The sequence below is a fragment of the Chiloscyllium punctatum genome, chromosome 30 (assembly GCF_047496795.1).
Source record: "Chiloscyllium punctatum isolate Juve2018m chromosome 30, sChiPun1.3, whole genome shotgun sequence".
Lineage (NCBI taxonomy): Eukaryota > Metazoa > Chordata > Chondrichthyes > Orectolobiformes > Hemiscylliidae > Chiloscyllium > Chiloscyllium punctatum.
The window spans coordinates 73-19,819 of record NC_092768.1 but is presented as its reverse complement, the minus strand read 5'-3'; the positions used below and the strand labels follow the sequence as shown (position 1 = coordinate 19,819).

The 19,747-nt window shown below is 49.7% G+C and overlaps 1 pseudogene; it reads right to left on the bottom strand.

The window, feature by feature from the left end:
• Positions 1 to 2,496: 2,496 nt before the first annotated feature.
• Positions 2,497 to 18,968, bottom strand: LOC140455054 (early estrogen-induced gene 1 protein-like; annotated as a pseudogene).
• Positions 18,969 to 19,747: the final 779 nt, after the last annotated feature.

Here is a 19,747-nt window from a genome sequence, read left to right as displayed (position 1 = left end):
AATTATGAGGGGCATGGATAGGGTAAATAGGCAAAGTCTTTCCCCTGGGGTGGGAGAAGTCCAGAACTAGAGGGGAAAGATTTAGGGTGAGAGGGGAAAGATATAAAAGAGACCTAAGGGGCAACTTTTTCCAAGCAGAGGGTGGTACATGTATGGAATGAGCTGCCAGAGGAAGTAGTGGAGGCTGGTACAATTGCAACATTTAAGAGGCATTTGGATGGGTATAATGAATAGGAAGGGTTTGGATGGATATGGGCCAGGTGCTAGCAAGTGGGACTAGATTGGGTTGGGATATCTGGTCGGCGTGGACGGGTTGGACCGAAGGGCCTGTTTCCGTGCTGTACATCTTTCTGACTTTATAACCACTTTGCGATGGGCAATTCCACAGGCTCCTCATTCTCTGGGTGAAGGCATTTCTCTTCATCACTGCTCTAAATGGCTTAAACCTGCTCCCTAAACAGAGAGACCTTGTTCTGGACATCCCGGTTATTGGGAAGATCCTTTCTGCATTGACCCAGTCCAGCCCTGATCGAATTTATGGGTTTCTGGGAGCAGTCTCACCCCACCCTACCCAATTCTACTAAACTGCAGTAAATATAGTTGTAGAATCCTTACAGTGCGGAAGTCATTTGGCCCATTGAACCCTAACCTGACCCTCTAAAGAGCATTCCAACCAAACCCACCCTTCTACCTTATCCCTAACCCACCCAATCTGCGCCTATGCTAATTTAGCATGGCCGATCAACCTAACCTGAACATCTTTAGAGAGAGAGTGTGGGAGAAACCTGACCAACTGGAGGGAACCCACACCAACATGGTGGGTGGAGGGGGGGGAACATGCAAACTGCACACAGACAGACAGTCACCCACGGCTGGAATCGAACCCAGGAACTGTGAGGCAGCAGTGTTAACCACTGAGCCACCATGTTGATCCAGTTTCTTTTTGTGCGAGTCCCATCGCCCCAGGAACAAATCTGCTGCGTGTCAACGCGAACATGTCAGATTGTAGTCTGATGTCGGTTATTCTAACTCCACCCAAATGGTGCTATTTGCATCCAGTGATGTACACTTTGACGACAGCGTAGTGAGGTTGCTCTGTGGTCCTGAAGCCTATGCACCATAGATTGGATTGTTAATGAAAAGAAATTACGGTGTTTCTTTTTAAAAAACCCACATTTTATTGAAAATTATTCACTGTAAAAAAATATAGACAAGCCCACTCTCATACAATATTTCAACTGTGAGAACTGTACAGAAGAACCTAGAAACCTTCACTGTTAAGGGCAGAAACTAACCTCAAGTCTGCATCTCAACAGCTTTAATATAAAAATGCACGCTGTTTAAAAGGGGCCACGATCTCCATAAGAAAAAGGATCCCCAGCAAACACTCTTTAAAGTGGAAAGAAAACAAAATATTGTGCACAAATCAATCAAACTCATCATATTATTTGTGCAAGAGGAACACCAGAGGTTTCCCAGAAAGTTTCACACCAGCCTCCTCCTCCTCAAAACGAGGAAATCCCCCTGCAATTTCTTTCTGAAAATTTGACAGATTGGCACCTTTAATGTCACTACTGGGGAATGAAATAAAGTCTAACGGGCTCAATTACCATCTTCCACTCCGTTGACTCGACTTTTAAGCTAGTTTAAAATTACATTTAGTACTGATCCCACCTTTCAGATATGAACTATTTGGGAATGGAGTAAGGGAGGGACAGCTTGGAGTGGAACTCCACACTACGGAACACACACAGACGCCAAACTAAAGCAGGAAGGATGTGAGCCCAGGTACCTGGCTCCTCCTGTCTGGATTGAAAAATCATTCGCAAAACTATTGCTGTAAATTGGATTTCTTATTAAAAAGAATCTTAAATACTGGGTTAAAAAGGGGAAAAAAATCATAACACTGAACCACCGCTCCACTATATCATTCAAAACGTTAGAATAAATTTATTCTTAAATTCTTTGATGGGTGGTCTAATGCAAAGACCCTGATCTCTCAAAAGGATTTCTCATCAACCTTCAGTTGGTACAAAACTTCAAAAGGAAGGTATTTTCTACCAGGGAGGATGTTCTTAAGCTGTCATAGTTTTTAAATTAGTGATTGCATTAACACCAGCATCCCCGTACTTTGATGGGGAGGGGAGGGGAGGTTAGAATGGGTGTGCACCAGAGTTCCTGTCTCACTTTTTTTTTAAAAAAATGTTCTCAAACTGCACACTGACCCTCTCTCTGTGAGGATTAGATCACATGATTGGGGGAAGAGAGAGGAGGAAAGAGAGAGAGAGGCAGAGAATGTACAATCTCCTGCTCCATCAAAACCTGTTACACCAGAATCCAAAAAAAAAACACTCAACCCTGTCACGGGATCTGAAACAAGCATTGCAAATCCTCCAGGATTTAGGCTTCGGGAATTGGTGCGGTGGTACGTTTCCGGAAACAGAAAGAAAAATCCAAGAGAAATCTATGAGTTTGCAACATAAAAAGGTTGGGGGGGGGGGGGGGGGGGGAAGAAAAGAGGTGGTGGTGGCGGGAAACCCACAAACTGTATTTCCTTTCCTGTTTCCGTCAGGGTCTGGTTTGCAAATCCATGATAACGACATGGGTGACAGGAAGTGAGAAGGAGCGAGATAAGAGGAGGCAATGGGTAATAATATATATCCAAATTAAAATTCAAAACTCTGCAGGATGCCAGTGTTAACCCCATCAGTAACTACTGCCACTTAAGAACGCCCTCCCTGGTAGAAAATGTGAACTCCTCCTCCTCCACCCCCCCCCCCCCCCCAACCCCAAAATACAGGGCAAGGGAGGATGGCCACTTGCAAGGGGAAATCTCAAATCATCCAGATTTCCCTTGGGAACAAACTGGAATCCTGGGATGCACTAACCCTGGCCAACAACTGAGGAAATGTCATCGGGGAGCACTAGAGAGAGGCTGCTTCCCTCACTTACCTCCTAGATGTCGAGAGCCGTTCAAGTATTGGAAATGGAATACTGCTCAAAAGTAGCAAAAGGGAGGACACCATAGATTTATTGTCACCCATATACAGCCATATTCCCTGCAACCATTTAGGGACGTCCACCTGCCCTGCACTCCCGAGCCAGTAGACTGAATTTTTAAAAGATTTCAAAGGTCAATTCTCTTGCATCATAGAAAACCACATGGTACATGTCTCAAACCCCACATTCGAGACTTAAATGGTTCCCTCCGCTACATCTCCTTAAACCTCAAAATAAATAGAAGGCCATGATTCATGATCATTGCCGAGCTACAGGTCTAAGCCTAGCCAAACTCTTCAGAGCATCATGGGCCATGTATTAATATATGCAACTATTAGTATGCAGTCATTAATTAATATTCATTCATATTCAGGACTGGATCCCAGTTCACAATTCCAGGTTGTCCCCTCACCCCTACGCATGTCCTAGTCTAATCCAAGTCATTCCGGAAATCCAAGGCCACTCCATTTCTTTCGGCTAAGTCCCCTCAGTACGAATTATTGTTCCTTTAAAAAAGAAAGAGGATCACTGGCATCGACCTTTTCCATGGCTTTCCCAGTCAGGAATTCCTGGTCCTTCGGAACACGCGATGCTGGAAGAGCAGCAAAGACAAACAGAACACCACGGAGGAAGGAAAATCAGGAATCCGCCGCCCGGGTCAGTTCAGTGGCTCTCGATGACCACTGGCTTGTAGTCGCACCACCTACAAGACAGAGAGGGGGGAAAACCATCACTATGGAAACATGGCCTACTTCCCAAAGGCAAACCCACGTACCACTTCCGTCTCAAAGCATCACTGCAGCTCTGACTCAAGTCATCAGAGAAACATTTCAGAAGGAGAGACCCAATAAAATAGGAGAGGGGTTGAGGAGTGACCTTAGAGTTTTGTAAAGTCCCAAGAGGCACAGATAACGTGAGTAACCAAGGTCTTTTCAATTGGGTAGGGGAATTCAAAACTCAAGAGCATAAGTTTAAGGTGAGAGAACACACATTTTTAAAAAAGGGACAAGAGGGGCAACTTTTTCCACATAGATGGTGGTACATATGTAGAATGAGCTGTCAGAGGAAGTGGTAAATGCAGATACAGTTACAACATTTAAAAGGCATTTGGATGGGTACATGAATAGGGAAGGGATATGAGCCAAGCGCAGGCAAGTGGGATGAGTTTAGTTTGGGAAACCTGATCAACATGGAAGAGTTGGGTCTACTTCCATATTGTTTGACTCTACGACGCAACAGAAAGGGAAATTAGGAGTGGGAGTAGGCCATTCGGCCTTGCTGTTCCAATGATAGTGGGGGGGGCTATACAAATGCCAGGGGAGAGGATGGCCTGGTGGTATTAATTGCTGGACTGTTAATCCAGAGACCTGGGCTTGAATCCCACCAATTGAATTTAACAACAATATGGAATTAAGAATCTGATGATGATCATTTGTTGATTGCTCGGAAAATCTCATCTGGTTCACCAATATCCTTTCAGGAAGGGATCTGCTATCCTTACTTGGACTACATGTGACTCCAGATTCACAGGCTGGTTATAACTTCCTGCTGGGCAGTTAGAGATGGGCAATAAAAGCTGGCCTGGGTAGTAATGCCTTCATCCCATGAGTGAGCACCCCTTTCTCACTTTCTCTCGATGCCCTTATAACCCCAAGAACTGCATCTAACGATTCTGAAAAAGGAGTCAATTTTCTATAACAGAGAATTCCACAGGCTCCCCACTCTCTGGGTAAAACATTTCTCTGCATCTCAGTCCTCAACGGCCGACCCCATATCCTTAAGACCATGACCAACAGCACCGGGCTCTCTGGTCATCGGGAACATCCTGCCTGCATTTCCCTACGTCTAGTTCTGTCAGAATTGGATAGATCCAGTCTCCCTTCATAGGTCAGTCCTGCCATCCCAGGAAATCAGTCTGGAAAACCTTCATTGTACCCCCACTATAACCAGAACACTGGCCTGATTTCATAGAACCGGAATCCCTACACACAGTGTGAAAGCAGGCCATTCAGCCTGTTCGGTCTGCACTGACCCACCCAGATCCCATCTCATGCCCTGACCCCACATTTACTGTGGCTAGTTCATCTAACCTGCACACCTCTGGACATTTTTAACCCTCACCCCCAGAAGTTGGCAAAGAAGGCCTTGACGTTTAGCAAAGAAAACACTTCTTAAAAGGTGCAACCAGAACACTGAGCTCCTGTCAGCCAATCCCCTTTCTCGAAGCAGAGTGGAGGGAACACCCCTGTCTACATCAATGGTGAAGATGGTCGAGAGCATCAAGTTCCTGCGAGTGACGATCAGTCTTGGGCCACCCACCTCAACTCAAGAACACAACAACGTCTCTACGTCCTTAGGGGGCTCAGAAAATTTAGCACATCCACAAGAACTCCTACTTTTTAACAGATGTACCATAGAAATCATCTTAGCTAGGTGAATCACAGCTTGGTATGGCAACTGCTCTTTCCCAGGACCAGAAGAAACCACACAGTCGTGAACACAGCCCAGTCCATCACGCAAACCAACCTTCTATCCATCGACTCCATCTACACTTCTACCTCGGGAGAATAACCAGTATAATGAAAGACCCCTCCCATCCTGGTTATACTCTCTTTCATCAGGCAGAAGATACAGAAGCTTGAATACATGTGCAAATAGATTCAAGGACAGCTTCTCCCTATTATCAGAATGGACCTCTCAAAATGTTAATTCTCCTCTCTCTCTCTCTCTCTCTCTGCGGCTGTAACACTGTATTCTGCACACCGTTCGGTTACCCTGGTGCACTTTGTATGGTACAATCTGCCCATATACCACGCAAAACAACACTTTTCACTGAATCTCAGTACATGGGACAAAAATCAGAGAAAAAAATCAGTCAAAAAGAGGAAAAGCACAGCCGGGCAGGCAGCATCCGAGGAGCAGGATAGTCAAGTGTTTCGAGCATCAGCTCTTCACCCATCCCTGACGAAGGGCTGATGCCCAAAACGTTGACTCTCCTGCTCCTCGGATGCTGCCTGATATTGTGCAGTTTTCTGGTGCCACACTGTTTGACACGGATCTCCAGCATCTGCAGTCCTCACTTTCTTCTAATAATAACAACATTTTTTAGAAAATAAATAAATAAATAAAAATAAGACATCGCCCAATGCAGGAAAATGTTCATATCCACCTTACCCCATTCCCTTTATTTAATGATTTGTTAGGTTGTTATTCCAACTTCTAAAACCTCAGGGTTAAAGGAAAGTTATCCTCAAATGATAATGGAAGTAAACGTTGGGAATCAACTTCTTAAGAACAAATTCTCAGATAACTGGGATTTTTAAAAAATTACAGACGCGACATTGGGTGAGGGATGGGTATCTGTTGAGGGAGATCTCCAGTGTTCTACTCTGAGATAACGCTACAAAATATTTCATGCCCACCTGAAGGGGGCAGAAGAGGGCAGATCAGAGAGGGTTCACTCAGATGATCCCCAGTATGGAGGGATTGGTCTTAATTAACTAAGTTTAAACAGTTTGGGATGCTGCTCATTGGAGTTTAGAAGAATGACAGTGATCTCATTGAAACATGTATGGTTTTTAAAACGGGTTAGACAGACTAAATGCTAAGAGGATGTTCCCCCCTCACGGGAGAGTCTAGGGTCAGAAGGCAATGACTCAGAATAAAGGGCTCTAATTGCAGACCGAAATAAGGAGGAGATTTTTCTGACCGAGGGTTGACTATTTTTGCAACTCCTTGCCACAGAGAGCTGTCAGGCAGAGACCTGGTGTACATTTAAGGCTGTGATCATGAATCAGAATCCCAACAGGGCCTGTTTCCGCACTTCAACCCAACATGTCCACACCGACCCTCGCTGCTCGTTGGATGCTGCCTGAACTGCTGTGCTCATCCAGCACCACTAATCCAGTATTTGGTTTTCAGCATCTGCAGTCATTGTTTTTACTCCATAGAGTAACCCAACCAGACCCATTCCCCGACCTTATATTTACCCCTGACTAATGCACCTGACCTACACATCCCTCAACGCTATGGGGAGATTTAGCATGGCCAATTCCCCAAAACCTACATATCTTTGGATTGTGGGAGGAAACCCCACGTAGACACGGGGGAGAATGTGCAAAAAGGGAGGAGAAATGATTGCTCTCAGAGGGTTGTGAATCTGTGCAAAGCACTGCCCCAGAGTGGCGGTGGATGGCAGAATCAAACCAACAGATTCGAGAGAAACAGGTATGTTTCCGACGAAAAGTGGAGGGGGAGAAAGGGGCTACTGGGAGCAGGTGGGAATTTCTCCTGGCTCGGTCAGTCGGGGTGTCAAGGGTTACAGAGACAAGGGCAGGGAAATGGACAAGAGGAACACTGGATCAGCCACGATCCAGTCGAATGGTGGAGCGGGCTCGAGGGAGCGAAAGGCCTGTTCCTGCTCAGGCTTCTTACGGTCTTGGATAAACCCACATCATGTCAGCACAGTGGGCACAGGCGTCTGGTGGAGTGGGGCATGAACTCACGTCTCGATCATGGCATGGTGGTGGGGGGGGGGGGGGGGAGAAAGAAAGAGAGAGTGGGGTGGGGTGAGGGGGAGGAGAGAGAGAGAGAGAGAGAGAGAGAGAGAGAGAGAGAGAGGTGGGGGGGAGGAGAGAGAGAGAGAGAGAGAGAGGTGGGGGGGAGGAGAGAGAGAGAGAGAGAGGTGGGGGGGAGGAGAGAGAGCGAGAGAGAGAGAGAGAGAGAGAGAGAGAGGTGGGGGTGGGGGGGGGAGGAGAGAGACAGAGACAGAGAGAGAGAGAGAGACAGAGACAGAGACAGAGACAGAGACAGAGACAGAGACAGAGACAGAGACAGAGACAGAGACAGAGAGAAGTGGGGGGGGGGGAAGAGAGAGAGGTGGGGGGGGGGGGAAAGAGATTGGGGGGGGGGGGGGAAAAGAGGGAATGAAGGAGGAGGGGGGGGGAGAGAGAATGTGTAAAAGAACGCTGCCCCTCTGCAGTCTCCCAGCTTCCTCCTTTACCTGTTCTCGCTCTGCACGCCCCCCAGTCGGACTGTACCATCCCGACCCACGTACAGCTGCAGGCCGCTGTCTGCAAAAGAAAAATGCAAGAGAGAGAGAGAGAGAGAGAGAGAGAGAGAAAAGAAAAAAAAAGAGAGAGAGAGAATCAGGCTCCGGCCTTGGACGTGGTTGGACTACAACAATCTGCATTTACGCAGCACCTTTCTAAAGATGTTCCTACCGCCGCACAGTCACTTCGTGAGCGCACCCCCCCCCCCCAAACCCTTGTCCCGTTCAGGCCCTCACCCTCCGTGTTGCTGGACTGGCTGAAGTCCTGACTCCGGACAATCTCCTCCACGATGTCGTCCGCGTCCACCCGCGTGTCTTCCACCCGAGTGGGCCGGCTCTCTGCCGCCTCGGTCTTCCGCCTGCGGCCACAAAGAGGGAGTCGTCAGGCACCAACCCGTCCACCAGCACCAACACTTGCGCTACCCTTCACAAAGGGTCTCTTCTCCATGCTCCCCGACCACCACCATTAACCTCACAAAACAGCCATTCGGCCCTTCCAGCCCGCTCCACCATTTAAACAAGCTGATGGCTGATCTTCTGATCTCAATTCCACCTTCCTGCCCGCTCCTCAAAGCCCATTGTGTCTCCTCCCACTCTCCATCGGAATCGTATCCATTTCTTTCTTGCATCTGTCGATCAATTCTGCCTCCTCTGTACTCTGGGGCAGTGCACTCCTACAGAGTCAGAACCCCCTCAGAAGTGATTTCCCCTCATCTCACTCTGTACCTGTGACCTTTTTTGCACAAGGGGGGAGGGAAAACGAGTCTGTTCAATGTCCACCTTTATCTGCCCCCTTTGGCATTTTATGTACCTGATTCAGGTCTCTTTCTCCCCCCCCCCCCCCCCCTCCTCCTCCTCCTCATTCCGCTGAACTCCAGCGAGTACAAACCCTAGCTACTTAACTGTTCCGCATTGGACAGCGGTTTCATTCCTAGAATCTGCCGAGTGAACTTCCTCCAGTGCCACCACATCCTTCTTCAAGGAAGGAGGCCAAAACTCAACAACACTCCAGAATGTGGTCTCACGAACGCCTGACTAAATTGTAACCCCACTTTTATAATCCGGCCCTTTTGCAGTAATTACCAAGACTCCATTTGCCTTCTTTACTACGTGCTGCACCTGCACACCCACTTTCTGCGATTCATGCTTCCCATTCCAAATAATAAAATTTGCCTTTTTTTTATTTTCCAGGCCAAAACGGACTTATCCACATTCAACTCTCTGCCAGATTTTGACCTATTCTCCTAGCCCATCCATATCAATCTGCAGATTTTCATCTCCTTGTAAGCTTTCCCCACTTACTTTAGTATCTGCAACTTTGCTATGTTACACCCTGTCCCCGCTTTCAGATCATTTGTACACATTGTAGTGCATGTAGTTGAGGTGCAAGAACTGAACTGCGTTGATTCAGTGGTTAGCACTGCTGCCTCACAGCGCCAGGGACCGATCCCACCCTCGGGCAACCGTGTGTGGAGTTTGCACACATTCTCCCTGTGTCGGCGTGGGTTTCCTCTGGGAGCTCCTGTTTCCTCCCACAGTCCAGGTCAGGGTGAACTGGCCATGCTAAATTGCCCATAGTGTCCAGGGATGTGTAGGTTAGGTGCTTTAGTCAGGGGTAAATATAAAGTAACAGGGTAGGGGAATAGGTCTGAGTGGGATACTCTTCGGATGGTCAGTGTGGACTTATTGGGGCAAATGGCCAGTTCACACACTGTAGGGATTCTATGAACTCTGTGGCACTAGTTACAGCTCACTGTCCAGAGAAGGATCCATTTATCCCAACCCTCTGCTTTCTGTCAGCCAGCCAATCCTCTTTCCTTAACACCCCACCCCTGCTGGATCAGTCTTTCACATGGCACGTCACCGCTATCTTTTTTTTAAAAAAACCCTTGATGGGGTGGAGGTTGCCTTTGCTGTGACTGGGTCAGTCTCATTGGTCAAGCAGCCTCATTGGGAGCACGGTGCCTCTGACACTGCGGCACCCTCTCAGTGCTGCAGCCTGGGTTTCCACACTCAGGGCTCGAAACCAGGCCTTCCCGACTCGGGGTGGGGGTGGTTTTGGGCGGAAAGCAACGTTCCCTGTCAAGCTAACCCAAACCAACCTTAAAAATTTCACCACTCCCCGCCGGACCTTACCTTGACAGTCGCTCAGAACGCAGCGGCGGTCTGAAGGGCACCGTCGATTTCTCCGGACCGAGATCCCGGACGTCAGCCATGCTCCCGAGGCCGCTGCTCCCGGAGGAGTTTTCCCGCCGGTGGGTCGACTCAGAGCGGGAGACGGAGGGGGAGCACTCTGAGCTGTAACCTACCGCAAGGGCAAGGAACGGAGGAAGAGGCAGACTCCAGGTTAGTAACTCGCCACAGAGAGCGTCTTACCCAACCATACCCCCCCCACCCCCACCCCCCACATTACCCACCCCTTTGTGGGTTGGCTATAGCAGACAACAATCCACCATTCCCATATTGGGTCTGGGGGCCAATGGTAAAAAGGATAGACCACCAACAAGACGACACTGAGCCAGGCTGTTCAGCCCCTCGAAATCCTCTCCCACCATCACGCCGATTCTCCAACTCTGTACTCAGTTCCTGCTTTCTTCCCCCGTTCCCTTTAGCCCCAAGAACTGCACCCCACTCCTTCTCGGGAACCAGTTGTAAACATGACGCAGTTGCTGAGCGTATCAGTATCAAGTGACCTGGCTGGCCAGACAGAATTCCCTCAGACTGGTCTGCCTGGGCTCTCCAGCCAAAGATAGCCTCATCTGATTGGTTAATGTAACCTCGATATATCGATCGGAACCATGACCTTATACAATAACATGACACACACGTACAGACTCAGTTGGAGCACAAATAAAGCTGGTAGTCTCAATGGGACTGGGAGGCAGGAGGGTGGGAGAAGTGATACCAATTGTAATCAATCTGCCATCAATAAAGATACAGGATGATTATAGTCCATCCCACTCAAAAGCCACCTCCGCCCCTCCACTTCAGTCAAGTGAAGTCAAGTACATCTGAAGCATCCCATTCCAGAGTGTTATCCCATTATCCTCTGGAGAAGGTGGCTTTCCGAATACAGGCATCTCCCGCTTTTTGAAAGTTTGCTTGACGCCAAAAGACCTACATTAGTAGTTGTTTTCACTAACCAAAAGAGGATTTTCGTTTTATAGAAAAATAAAAAAAAAAGGTGAAAGATTTCCCAAATACATTAATGCTTCTTCACTTTATGCCATCTTGGCTTACAGAAGATTTCACAGGGACACTACTTTCGGATAGCGGGGGGATACCTGTAATGGAATTGGTGCTCCAGTGTGATGCCCCACACAGTCCAACAGCCGGGTACCGTGTGGACTAGAGCTGACACCAGAAAAGATCCAGCCTGGCATGGGTACAAACAGGGAGCAGCCCTCTTCCCCTCCCCTCACCCCTCCCACGAGGGACGTTGCTCACCTGAAAACTTTGATACTTGGCTGCAGGCACTAGAATTCCGGGAATGCCTTTGCCGGATCACTTCCTCCGGAGCAACATGGGTAGTGTTTTCCAAATCCTCCACCACACCTGCTTGGGGGGAGAAAAATAGAACAAGATGGTGGGTTTAGCTGAGTCAGCGCACCCCAGAGCACTTAAAAACTGACGCAACAATCAGGGAAGCCGACCCTAAGGGAGGGGGGAGGGGGAACGGGGGATATAAGAGTCGGGAGATTCTGCCAAAACTATACAAAGGCACCAAGGCTGAGTCATTACATATATTCCAGGCAGCGATAGACAGATTTTCCAACAGTGAGGGAATAGAGGGGGAAAAGGCAGGAAAGCCGAGCTGTGGATGATCAGATCAGCCATGATCACGTTGAAGGCAGCAGCAGAAGACTCGACGGGCTGAATGGCCTACTCCTGAGGCTATGTCAGGGCTTAGACCACCAACTGGGAATACCGCTACAACTGGGTTCCTTATCTAAGGCAAGATATACATGGCATTGGAGGCAGTCCAGAGGTGGTTCACTCAGGTGATCCCACGAATGGAGGGATAGTCTTATGGGGAGGTTAGGTTGGGTCTGTACTCATTGGAGTTTACAAGAATGAGAAGCCACCTCACTGAAACATACTTAGAGGACTTAGTGGCTCAGTAGTTAGCACTGCTGCCTCACAGCGACCCGGGTTCAATTCCAGCCTCGGGTGACTGTCTGTGTGGAGTTTGCACATTCTTCCCGTATCTGCGTCGGTTTCCTCCCACAGTCGTGCAGTTTAGGGTGAATTGGCCGTGCTGGAATTGTCCGTAGTGTTCACAGATGTGGAGGTCAGGAACATTAGTTGTAGAGTAATGGGGTAGGGGAATGGGTCTGGGTGGGTTACTCTTCAGAGGATTGGTGTAGACTTGGAGGGCCGAAGGGCCTGTTTCCACAACGTAGGGATTCTATGAATCTCTAACTCGGTAGGGGAGATGGGGAATGGTTGGTTTCCCCTCATGGGAGCGCCTTGGACCAGAGGACATCATAAGGGGTCACACGTTAGAGTGAGAGGAAGGGAAATTTCTTCTCAGAGGCACCAAGGCTGAGTCATTACATATATTCCAGGCAGCGATAGACAGATTTTCCAACAGTGAGGGAATAGAGGGGAAAAAGGCAGGAAAGCCGAGCTGTGGATGATCAGATCAGCCATGATCACGTTGAAGGCAGCAGCAGAAGACTCGACGGGCTGAATGGCCTACTCCTGAGGCTATGTCAGGGCTTAGAGTCAAAACTTCAGCAGCACATCAGGAGGCCCTTCAGCCCATCGTGCCTGCACCAGACAGAGCATTTCCGCTATGCAATCCCGTTTTCCACCACATGACCCATAGCCTCGTAGACTGTGGTGCTTCACCTTGAGCAAGGATGGACAGGAGGAAGACATTTCTTCATTGGAAGAGGGCTAGGAGACTCTCCCCAAACCAATTTACACCCAGCCAACTCCCACTGACAGCAGTGTGATAACAGCCAGATTAAGTGGTCTCCCTGCAAGGAAGGTGGGTGGATTAAATGTTTTGTAGAGACAGGGTTTGGTGAACGTAAAGATTAGATTAGATTCCCTACAGTGTGGAAACAGGTCCTTCGGCCCAACAGGTTCACACCGACCCTCCGAAGAGTAACCCAGCCAAACCTATTTCCTTCTGACTGACGCACCTAACACTACTGGGACAATTTAGCCCAGCCAATTCACCCGGACCTGCACATCTTTGGACTGTGGGAGGAAACCAGGGCACCCAGAGGAAACCCACGCAGAGACTGGGAGAATGTGCAAACTCCACACAAGACAGTCGCTCGAGGCTGGAATCGAACCCAGGCCCCTAGCACAGTGAGCCACCATGCCACCCGTATGAAGAGCCCTCTGGGACGTTCGGTGATAATTGCCCCGACCTCAGTACCCATATTTTGGGGTTGAATCTTGTACAGCTCAGCCTGCTGCTCCCCCCAAACCAGCCAGGGAACAGGGAAGTGGTGGAGGGGAGCTCAGCGATTCTCCTCTTACCTGCAGCCAGGAAGGACCCGGATCTTGACAGTTTGGAAGAGCCACCCTCTGACGTGGGGCTCCCTTTACCATCATCTCCTTTGCAGTCTGGAGCCAGGGAATTCTGCCGCCCTAGGACCTCAATGGGCTGTGCTGTGGAGGGTGGCCTGTGGGGAGCAAGAAATGAGGAAGTTAAAAACATTTCTGTGTTTTAAAAAGAGGCGCCACCGGCAAGTTGAACGCGAATCAAGCAACCTCTTGGCCACAGTTGGCCAAGAAAGTAAAATGACCACGGCTCCAGGTTGCCAACTGGCTCTCAAATCAGAATACAAACTACTTTGATTCAAAAAACAAAGTTACACACTCGAAAGCGCACTGTACAAGAATCTTGAAGATCACAGGACAAGCACTTTCCTCAAAAAGGGGCATTGCCATGTACTGTAAACTTATAAAACACTGACTAGGCCTTGGTGGATTAGTGCACTCAGAAGACAAACAACATCGGAAGGGTATCAAGGCTTTGGGGATTGTTGCAGGCATTCTGCCGCGCTTTGAGGAGAATATGGGTCGTTTTTCCTTCAAGCAAAGCACAACGGTTAGCACTGCTGCCTCGCAGCACCAGGGACCCAGGTTCGATTCCAGCCTCAGGCGACTGTGTGTGGAGTTTGCACATTCTCCCCGCATCTGTGGGCGTTTCCTCCCACAATACAAATGTGTGCAGGTTGGGGTAAATTGGCCGTGCTATATTGCCCCACAGTGTAGGTTAGGTGTATTAGTCAAGAGTAAATGTAGAGTAATAGGGTAGGGGAATGGGTCTGGGCCGGTTACTCTGACAATAAAACCCAGGGTCACTTCACACATCCAACTGGGGATAAGCAACAACCACCAAAACAGGAAGAGTTGGAAAACAACGCAGAGCCGGAAAACAATGCAGAGCCAGACCCTATAGCGACAGGGTTTAAAAAACAGACACACTGACAACTCCTGAGCCTGCTCTGCCCTTCAATAAGACCGCAGGCAAATCAGATCAGAGCATGTCTGCAGTTGGTTGGGGTCGGGTCGGAGGAGGCATCACAATTTGGACTGTGCTTTTAAATTTTAAAGCAAGTGGGGAATTGGATATTGGAAAGGGGAGGGAAAAGCAACCAGCATCCCACCGTATGGTAATTACTCACGTCTTGAAACAGGGATCACCGGACAACAGCTGAAGACTGATGGATACCTGGGGGAGGCAGAGAACAAAGAGGTGGGGGAGAAAGAGGGAGGGGGAGGGAAAGAAAAAAAAAGTCAGTATACACAGGCCCAAGGAATTTCATGGGAATTCTGTCCACTTTGGGAACACTCCTCCTGTATGCTGGAGGACCTTCCCTGGAGGAACCCGTCCCATGTCCCGCACCGGACTGGGTTTCATTCTCCAGCTGGCGCCGGACAAACTCCTGGGATTGCTGCAGGGAACCGGGACCTCTGCTTGGGAACCGCACGGGGGTCAGCTCTCGGAGCCAGCGGGCAGACTGGGAGTCTCCCCGAGGTGAGGGGTGCTAACTGAAGGGGAAAGGGCAGGACGATAGGCCCCAGTGTTCCATCAGCCCGCACTGCAGGAGGAATCCTCCAGTTTCAGCCCCTGCAAACCCGAACCACGCGACGCCTGGGAGGGAAAAAAAAAGCCTCATCTTCTGCTTTGGGACCCCGCAATCACACAAGATCAATGTGGATTTCACTGGTTTCCTTATCTTCCCCTCCCCCTACCTGATCTCAGATCCAATCTTCCAACTCTGCACCACTCAGTCAACCTACCCATCTCCCTTCCCATCTATCCGCTCAGCTCCACCACCCCATCACACCCTCCGCTACATTCCCCAGCCCCAATTGGGCCCCCCCCCCAATATTCTTGACGAAAAGCTTATGCCCGAAACGTCGATTCTCCTGCTCCTCGGATACTGCCTGACTGGCTGTGGTTTTCCAGCACCACACTCCAACTCCTGTTTCATTCCCCCATCTGACAGGAGTCTACAGCAAAGCAGCAATGTCACTGGGCGAGTTGACTGGCCTATACTACTGGGGGTGGGAGAGTGGGTTCAAGTCCAACCCAGACGGGGAGTGAAATTTGCAATTCTTTTTTAAAAAAGAAATCTGAAAAGTTAGGAGTGTCAATTGTTGAAAAACCCCCATCTGATTCACTACTGCCCTTCAGACGGGAAATCTGCCATGACTCCTGAACCAGTGGCTGGTTTGTGGATGGCGGCTGGGCAGTTAGGGATTGGGGGGGGGGGGGGGGGGGGTCAGCGATCCCACAAATACACACGTTTAAAGAGAGATAACCTCGATGGACAGATTCGCCATCGTTTACCAAGAGTTGGGCTCCTTGCCAGGACACCCAGGCCACGGGGTGGAGTTTGGGACCTCCGTTTTAATTGGACATTGACAATAAATGCAAGGTTAGCAACGATGCTAACCCCCCCCCCTCAACTCCCCTGAGGACCCCTCACCATGACTCAATGGGAGGTGACCAGCACTTCCAGAGCTCTGTACCTTATACACACAGACCAGTGAGAGGGAGTGACTCACACACAGGGGGGGGGGGGGGAAGAGACCCACCCACTTGGGGGAAAAAAAAACTCTTAAATAAGTCATTATCTGACTGCCCATCTGAGGTGGGGTGACTCAGGTTAGCCCTCATGACTGCAGCGCCTCCTTCAGTCTGTCCCTGGGTTGTCCGCACAATCTAGTAAAATTGTCCAGTTGCTCAGCAGGACTAGTACCTCAGTCTGGACCCCAGTCTCATGAACCGCCTCAGGAATGGGGTAGCGGCCCTTCACATTGGGAATGGTCACTCGATGGAGGTGCCAGGAGGGACCTGGAAGTGGGCTGCGTGCCCCCCCCACTTAACCCTTTCTCACCGACACTAATCCCGCCTCACCCCTCCCTTCTGACCACACTCCCACACCAACCCTCCCGCCAGCTACCTTCAGGATGGAGTTGTCCTGTCGCGTTTTCTTGGTGTCGTAACCTTCCAGGATGTAACAGCGAGCGGTGGAAACCGGAGCCCGCAAACTCCGCCAGGTTCAGGTCTACAAATCCCAGCTGCAAGGAGGGAAAAGAGGAGACAGTGTTAAACACATCAACGACAGGGAACAGTGCAGCTGGGCAGCTCGTTCTGGGAGCACAGGGGGAGGTCGAATCAGGGGTTAGGGTCGTACCCACTGGAGCTCAAAAGATGGAGTGGGCGTCATCTTATAGAAACCTATGCTCTGGCTTCCTCCCACAGTCCAGAGATGTGCAGGTTAGGGTGGAATGGCTGTGCTAAATTGCCCCATAGCGTTCAGGAACGTCTAGGTTAGGTGCATTTGTCAGGGATAAAATGTCGAGTAATAGGGTTGGGGAATGGGTCTGGGTGGGTTACTCTTTCGTAAAAAAAGTGTGGACTTGATAGGCCAAATGGCCCGTCTCCAAACTGTAGGGATTCTATGAGGATTCTAACAGAACTAGACGGGGCAGATGCAAGAAGGATCTTCCCAATAGCAGGATGGGGAAGATCCCAGAACGGGGTGAGGGGGTTGATTTATGGTCTCATGATACACAGTGTAAATCATTTGGGACAGAAATTTCTCCTCCCAGAGCAGTAAGCCTGTGGAGTTCATTTTGACAGAAAGCGATCAGGTCTGGGAGAAAGAGAGAGAGAGAGAGAGAGAGAGAGAGAGAGAGAGAGAGAGGCACGAAACATCCGAGGAGGAGAGTCGGCGATTTGGGCATAAGCTCTTCACCACACATTCCTGATGAAGGACTTATGCCCCAAAATGTTGACTCTCCTGCTCCTCGGATGATGCCTGACCGGCTGTGCTTTTCCAGCACCGCAGTCAGGTCTGGGGGGACAACGTGCTGGATGGACCAGTCACAATTGACGTGGAGATGCCAGTGTTGGACCAGGGTGGACAAAGTTATAAATCACACAAACACCAGGTTAGAGTCCAACAAGTTTATTTGGAAGCACTCGCTTTCGAAGCGCTGCTCCTTCATCAGGTAACTCGTGGGCAGGACCATAAGACACCGAATTTATAGCAAAAAAAAAGATTAGTGTTCATGCAACTGACATGAGATGCTGAACAAGTTAAAAATCACAATCACGAATGGCAGACCAGAAAAGGGGTGAATGGACTACTGCTCAGTTTCTGGAGGGAGAGACTAAAAATACAGCTCAGATTCATGTTGAAATGCAGAAGGATTAGATTAGATTCTCTACAGTGCGGAAACAGGCCCTTCGGCCCAACTAATCCACTCCGCCCCACCGAAGAGTAACCCACCCAAACCCATTTCCCTATCCTATACTTATCCCTGACTAACGCACCCAACACTATGGGCAATTTAGCCTGGCCAATTTATCTGGCCTGCACGCCTTTGGATTGTGGGAGGAAACCGGAGCACCCAGAGGAAACCCACGCAGACACAGGGAGAATGTGCAAACTCCAACACAAACAGCCGGGAATCGAACCCAGGGACCCTGGTGCTGTGAGGCAGCAGTGCTAAACACGGCCACCCAGAAGGAGTTCAGTGGCTCTTCAAAAACAAGCATCATTACCTCATGCCAACCTTCCCCACCCTCCCCACCCCAAACATCTTGCTCACTATTTACACTCTGTCCCCTTGATCGCCTGAATTCAACCTGCCTCCACCTCACACTGGAACTCGAGACGGTGAAAACAAGGGTGAATGGTACCCACCCCCCCCCCCACTTCTCTCCACCAGAAACAGCCTCATGACCCTCAGCCTTTCCCCACAAGACCTTACCTCCACACAGGCAACATCCTATTAAATCTCCTCTGAACCCTTTCCAAAGCTTCCACATCCTTCCTAGAACACGCTGACCAGAACTCTCCGCAATGTTCCAACTGTGGCCACACCAGAGTTCTGTCCAGCTGCAGCTTGACCTCGTGGCTCCAAAACTCAATCCCTCTACCAATAAAAGTCAACCCACCGTACACCTGCTTAACAAGCCCATCAACCTTGGGTGGCAGCTTTTAGGGTTCTACGTACATGAAATATAGTTCCAAGATATGAAAGGGACAGGCCATTGAGGATGGGGAGGTGGGGGGAGGGGGGAGAAATGTCTTCATCCAGAGAGTGGGCAGCCTCTGAAAGAAAGTGGTTGAGGCCAGGACATGGAATGTTTTCAGGAAGGAGTTGGATAAAGTTCAAAAGGGCATGGGCGATAATAGAGGGGCCAAAATGGATGATCAGCCTCCATCATATTGGAGCATACTCTGTAGGGCCTATTGCTGGTTCTATTTTCCATAATTTCAGATTTAGAATTTCACTGTCCTGGAGTAGTGAATCTGGTCCCCCCAACCCCCCAAACACCCCGCCCCCCTCAGAGCCTCCACTGGTACGTTAGACACAATTGAAAAGTCTCACTCACCTTCACAAACGATTTCCCGCCTTTCAGCTCCTAGGGAGAGATCAGATAACATCCGAGTGAGTTTCCGAGTTTACTCTTTCACTGTGCCGTGGATGTCCCCGACGAGGCCAACATTTACTGCCCCAAACACGACTCCCACCCACCAGTTTCCCCCTCGAGAAAGCAATTCCGAGTAGTCACCATCCGTCCAGCCAACCCCTGGGGAGGTTCAGTCCACCCGAGGGCCTTGCTCTGGCCTTTCGGAGGGGAGCTGAGGCATTGCTGAGGATCTGGAGTCAGACCAAGTAAAGACGGCAGATTTCCTTCTCTTGAAAAAAGGGGACATTAGTGACACAGGTGGGTTTAAAAAGTGAACTGGATGGTGGGGGGGGGATGCAGACAGAGGAGTGAGGGGCAGAAGGAGAAAGATGTGTGTGTGTGTGTGTGGAGGGGGGGGGTGGGGAGAGGTGGAGACTGAAAAACAGAGAGAATGAGTTAGAAAATGAGAGAAAAAAAAGTGGAAACATAAAAGCCTGCCCCCTCTGGCTTGCAGAGACTGTCTGGTGTGGGGGAGGTACCAGGCCTGACTTTCTCCCTGGCTCTTGAACAATAAAAAGAGTGAATGAGTGAAACATGAAAGGGCTCAGAAAAGATTTACAAGGATGTTACCGGGGTTGGAGGGTCTGAGCCTGTTGGGAGAGGGCTGAATAGGCTGGGGCTGTTTTCCCTGGAACATTGGAGGCCTGGGGTTTGGAGGGGAGGTGGGGGGGCGGGGGGGTTGGGGCGGGTGGTCCAGGACTAGAGGGTATAGGTTTACAGACCCAAGGGGC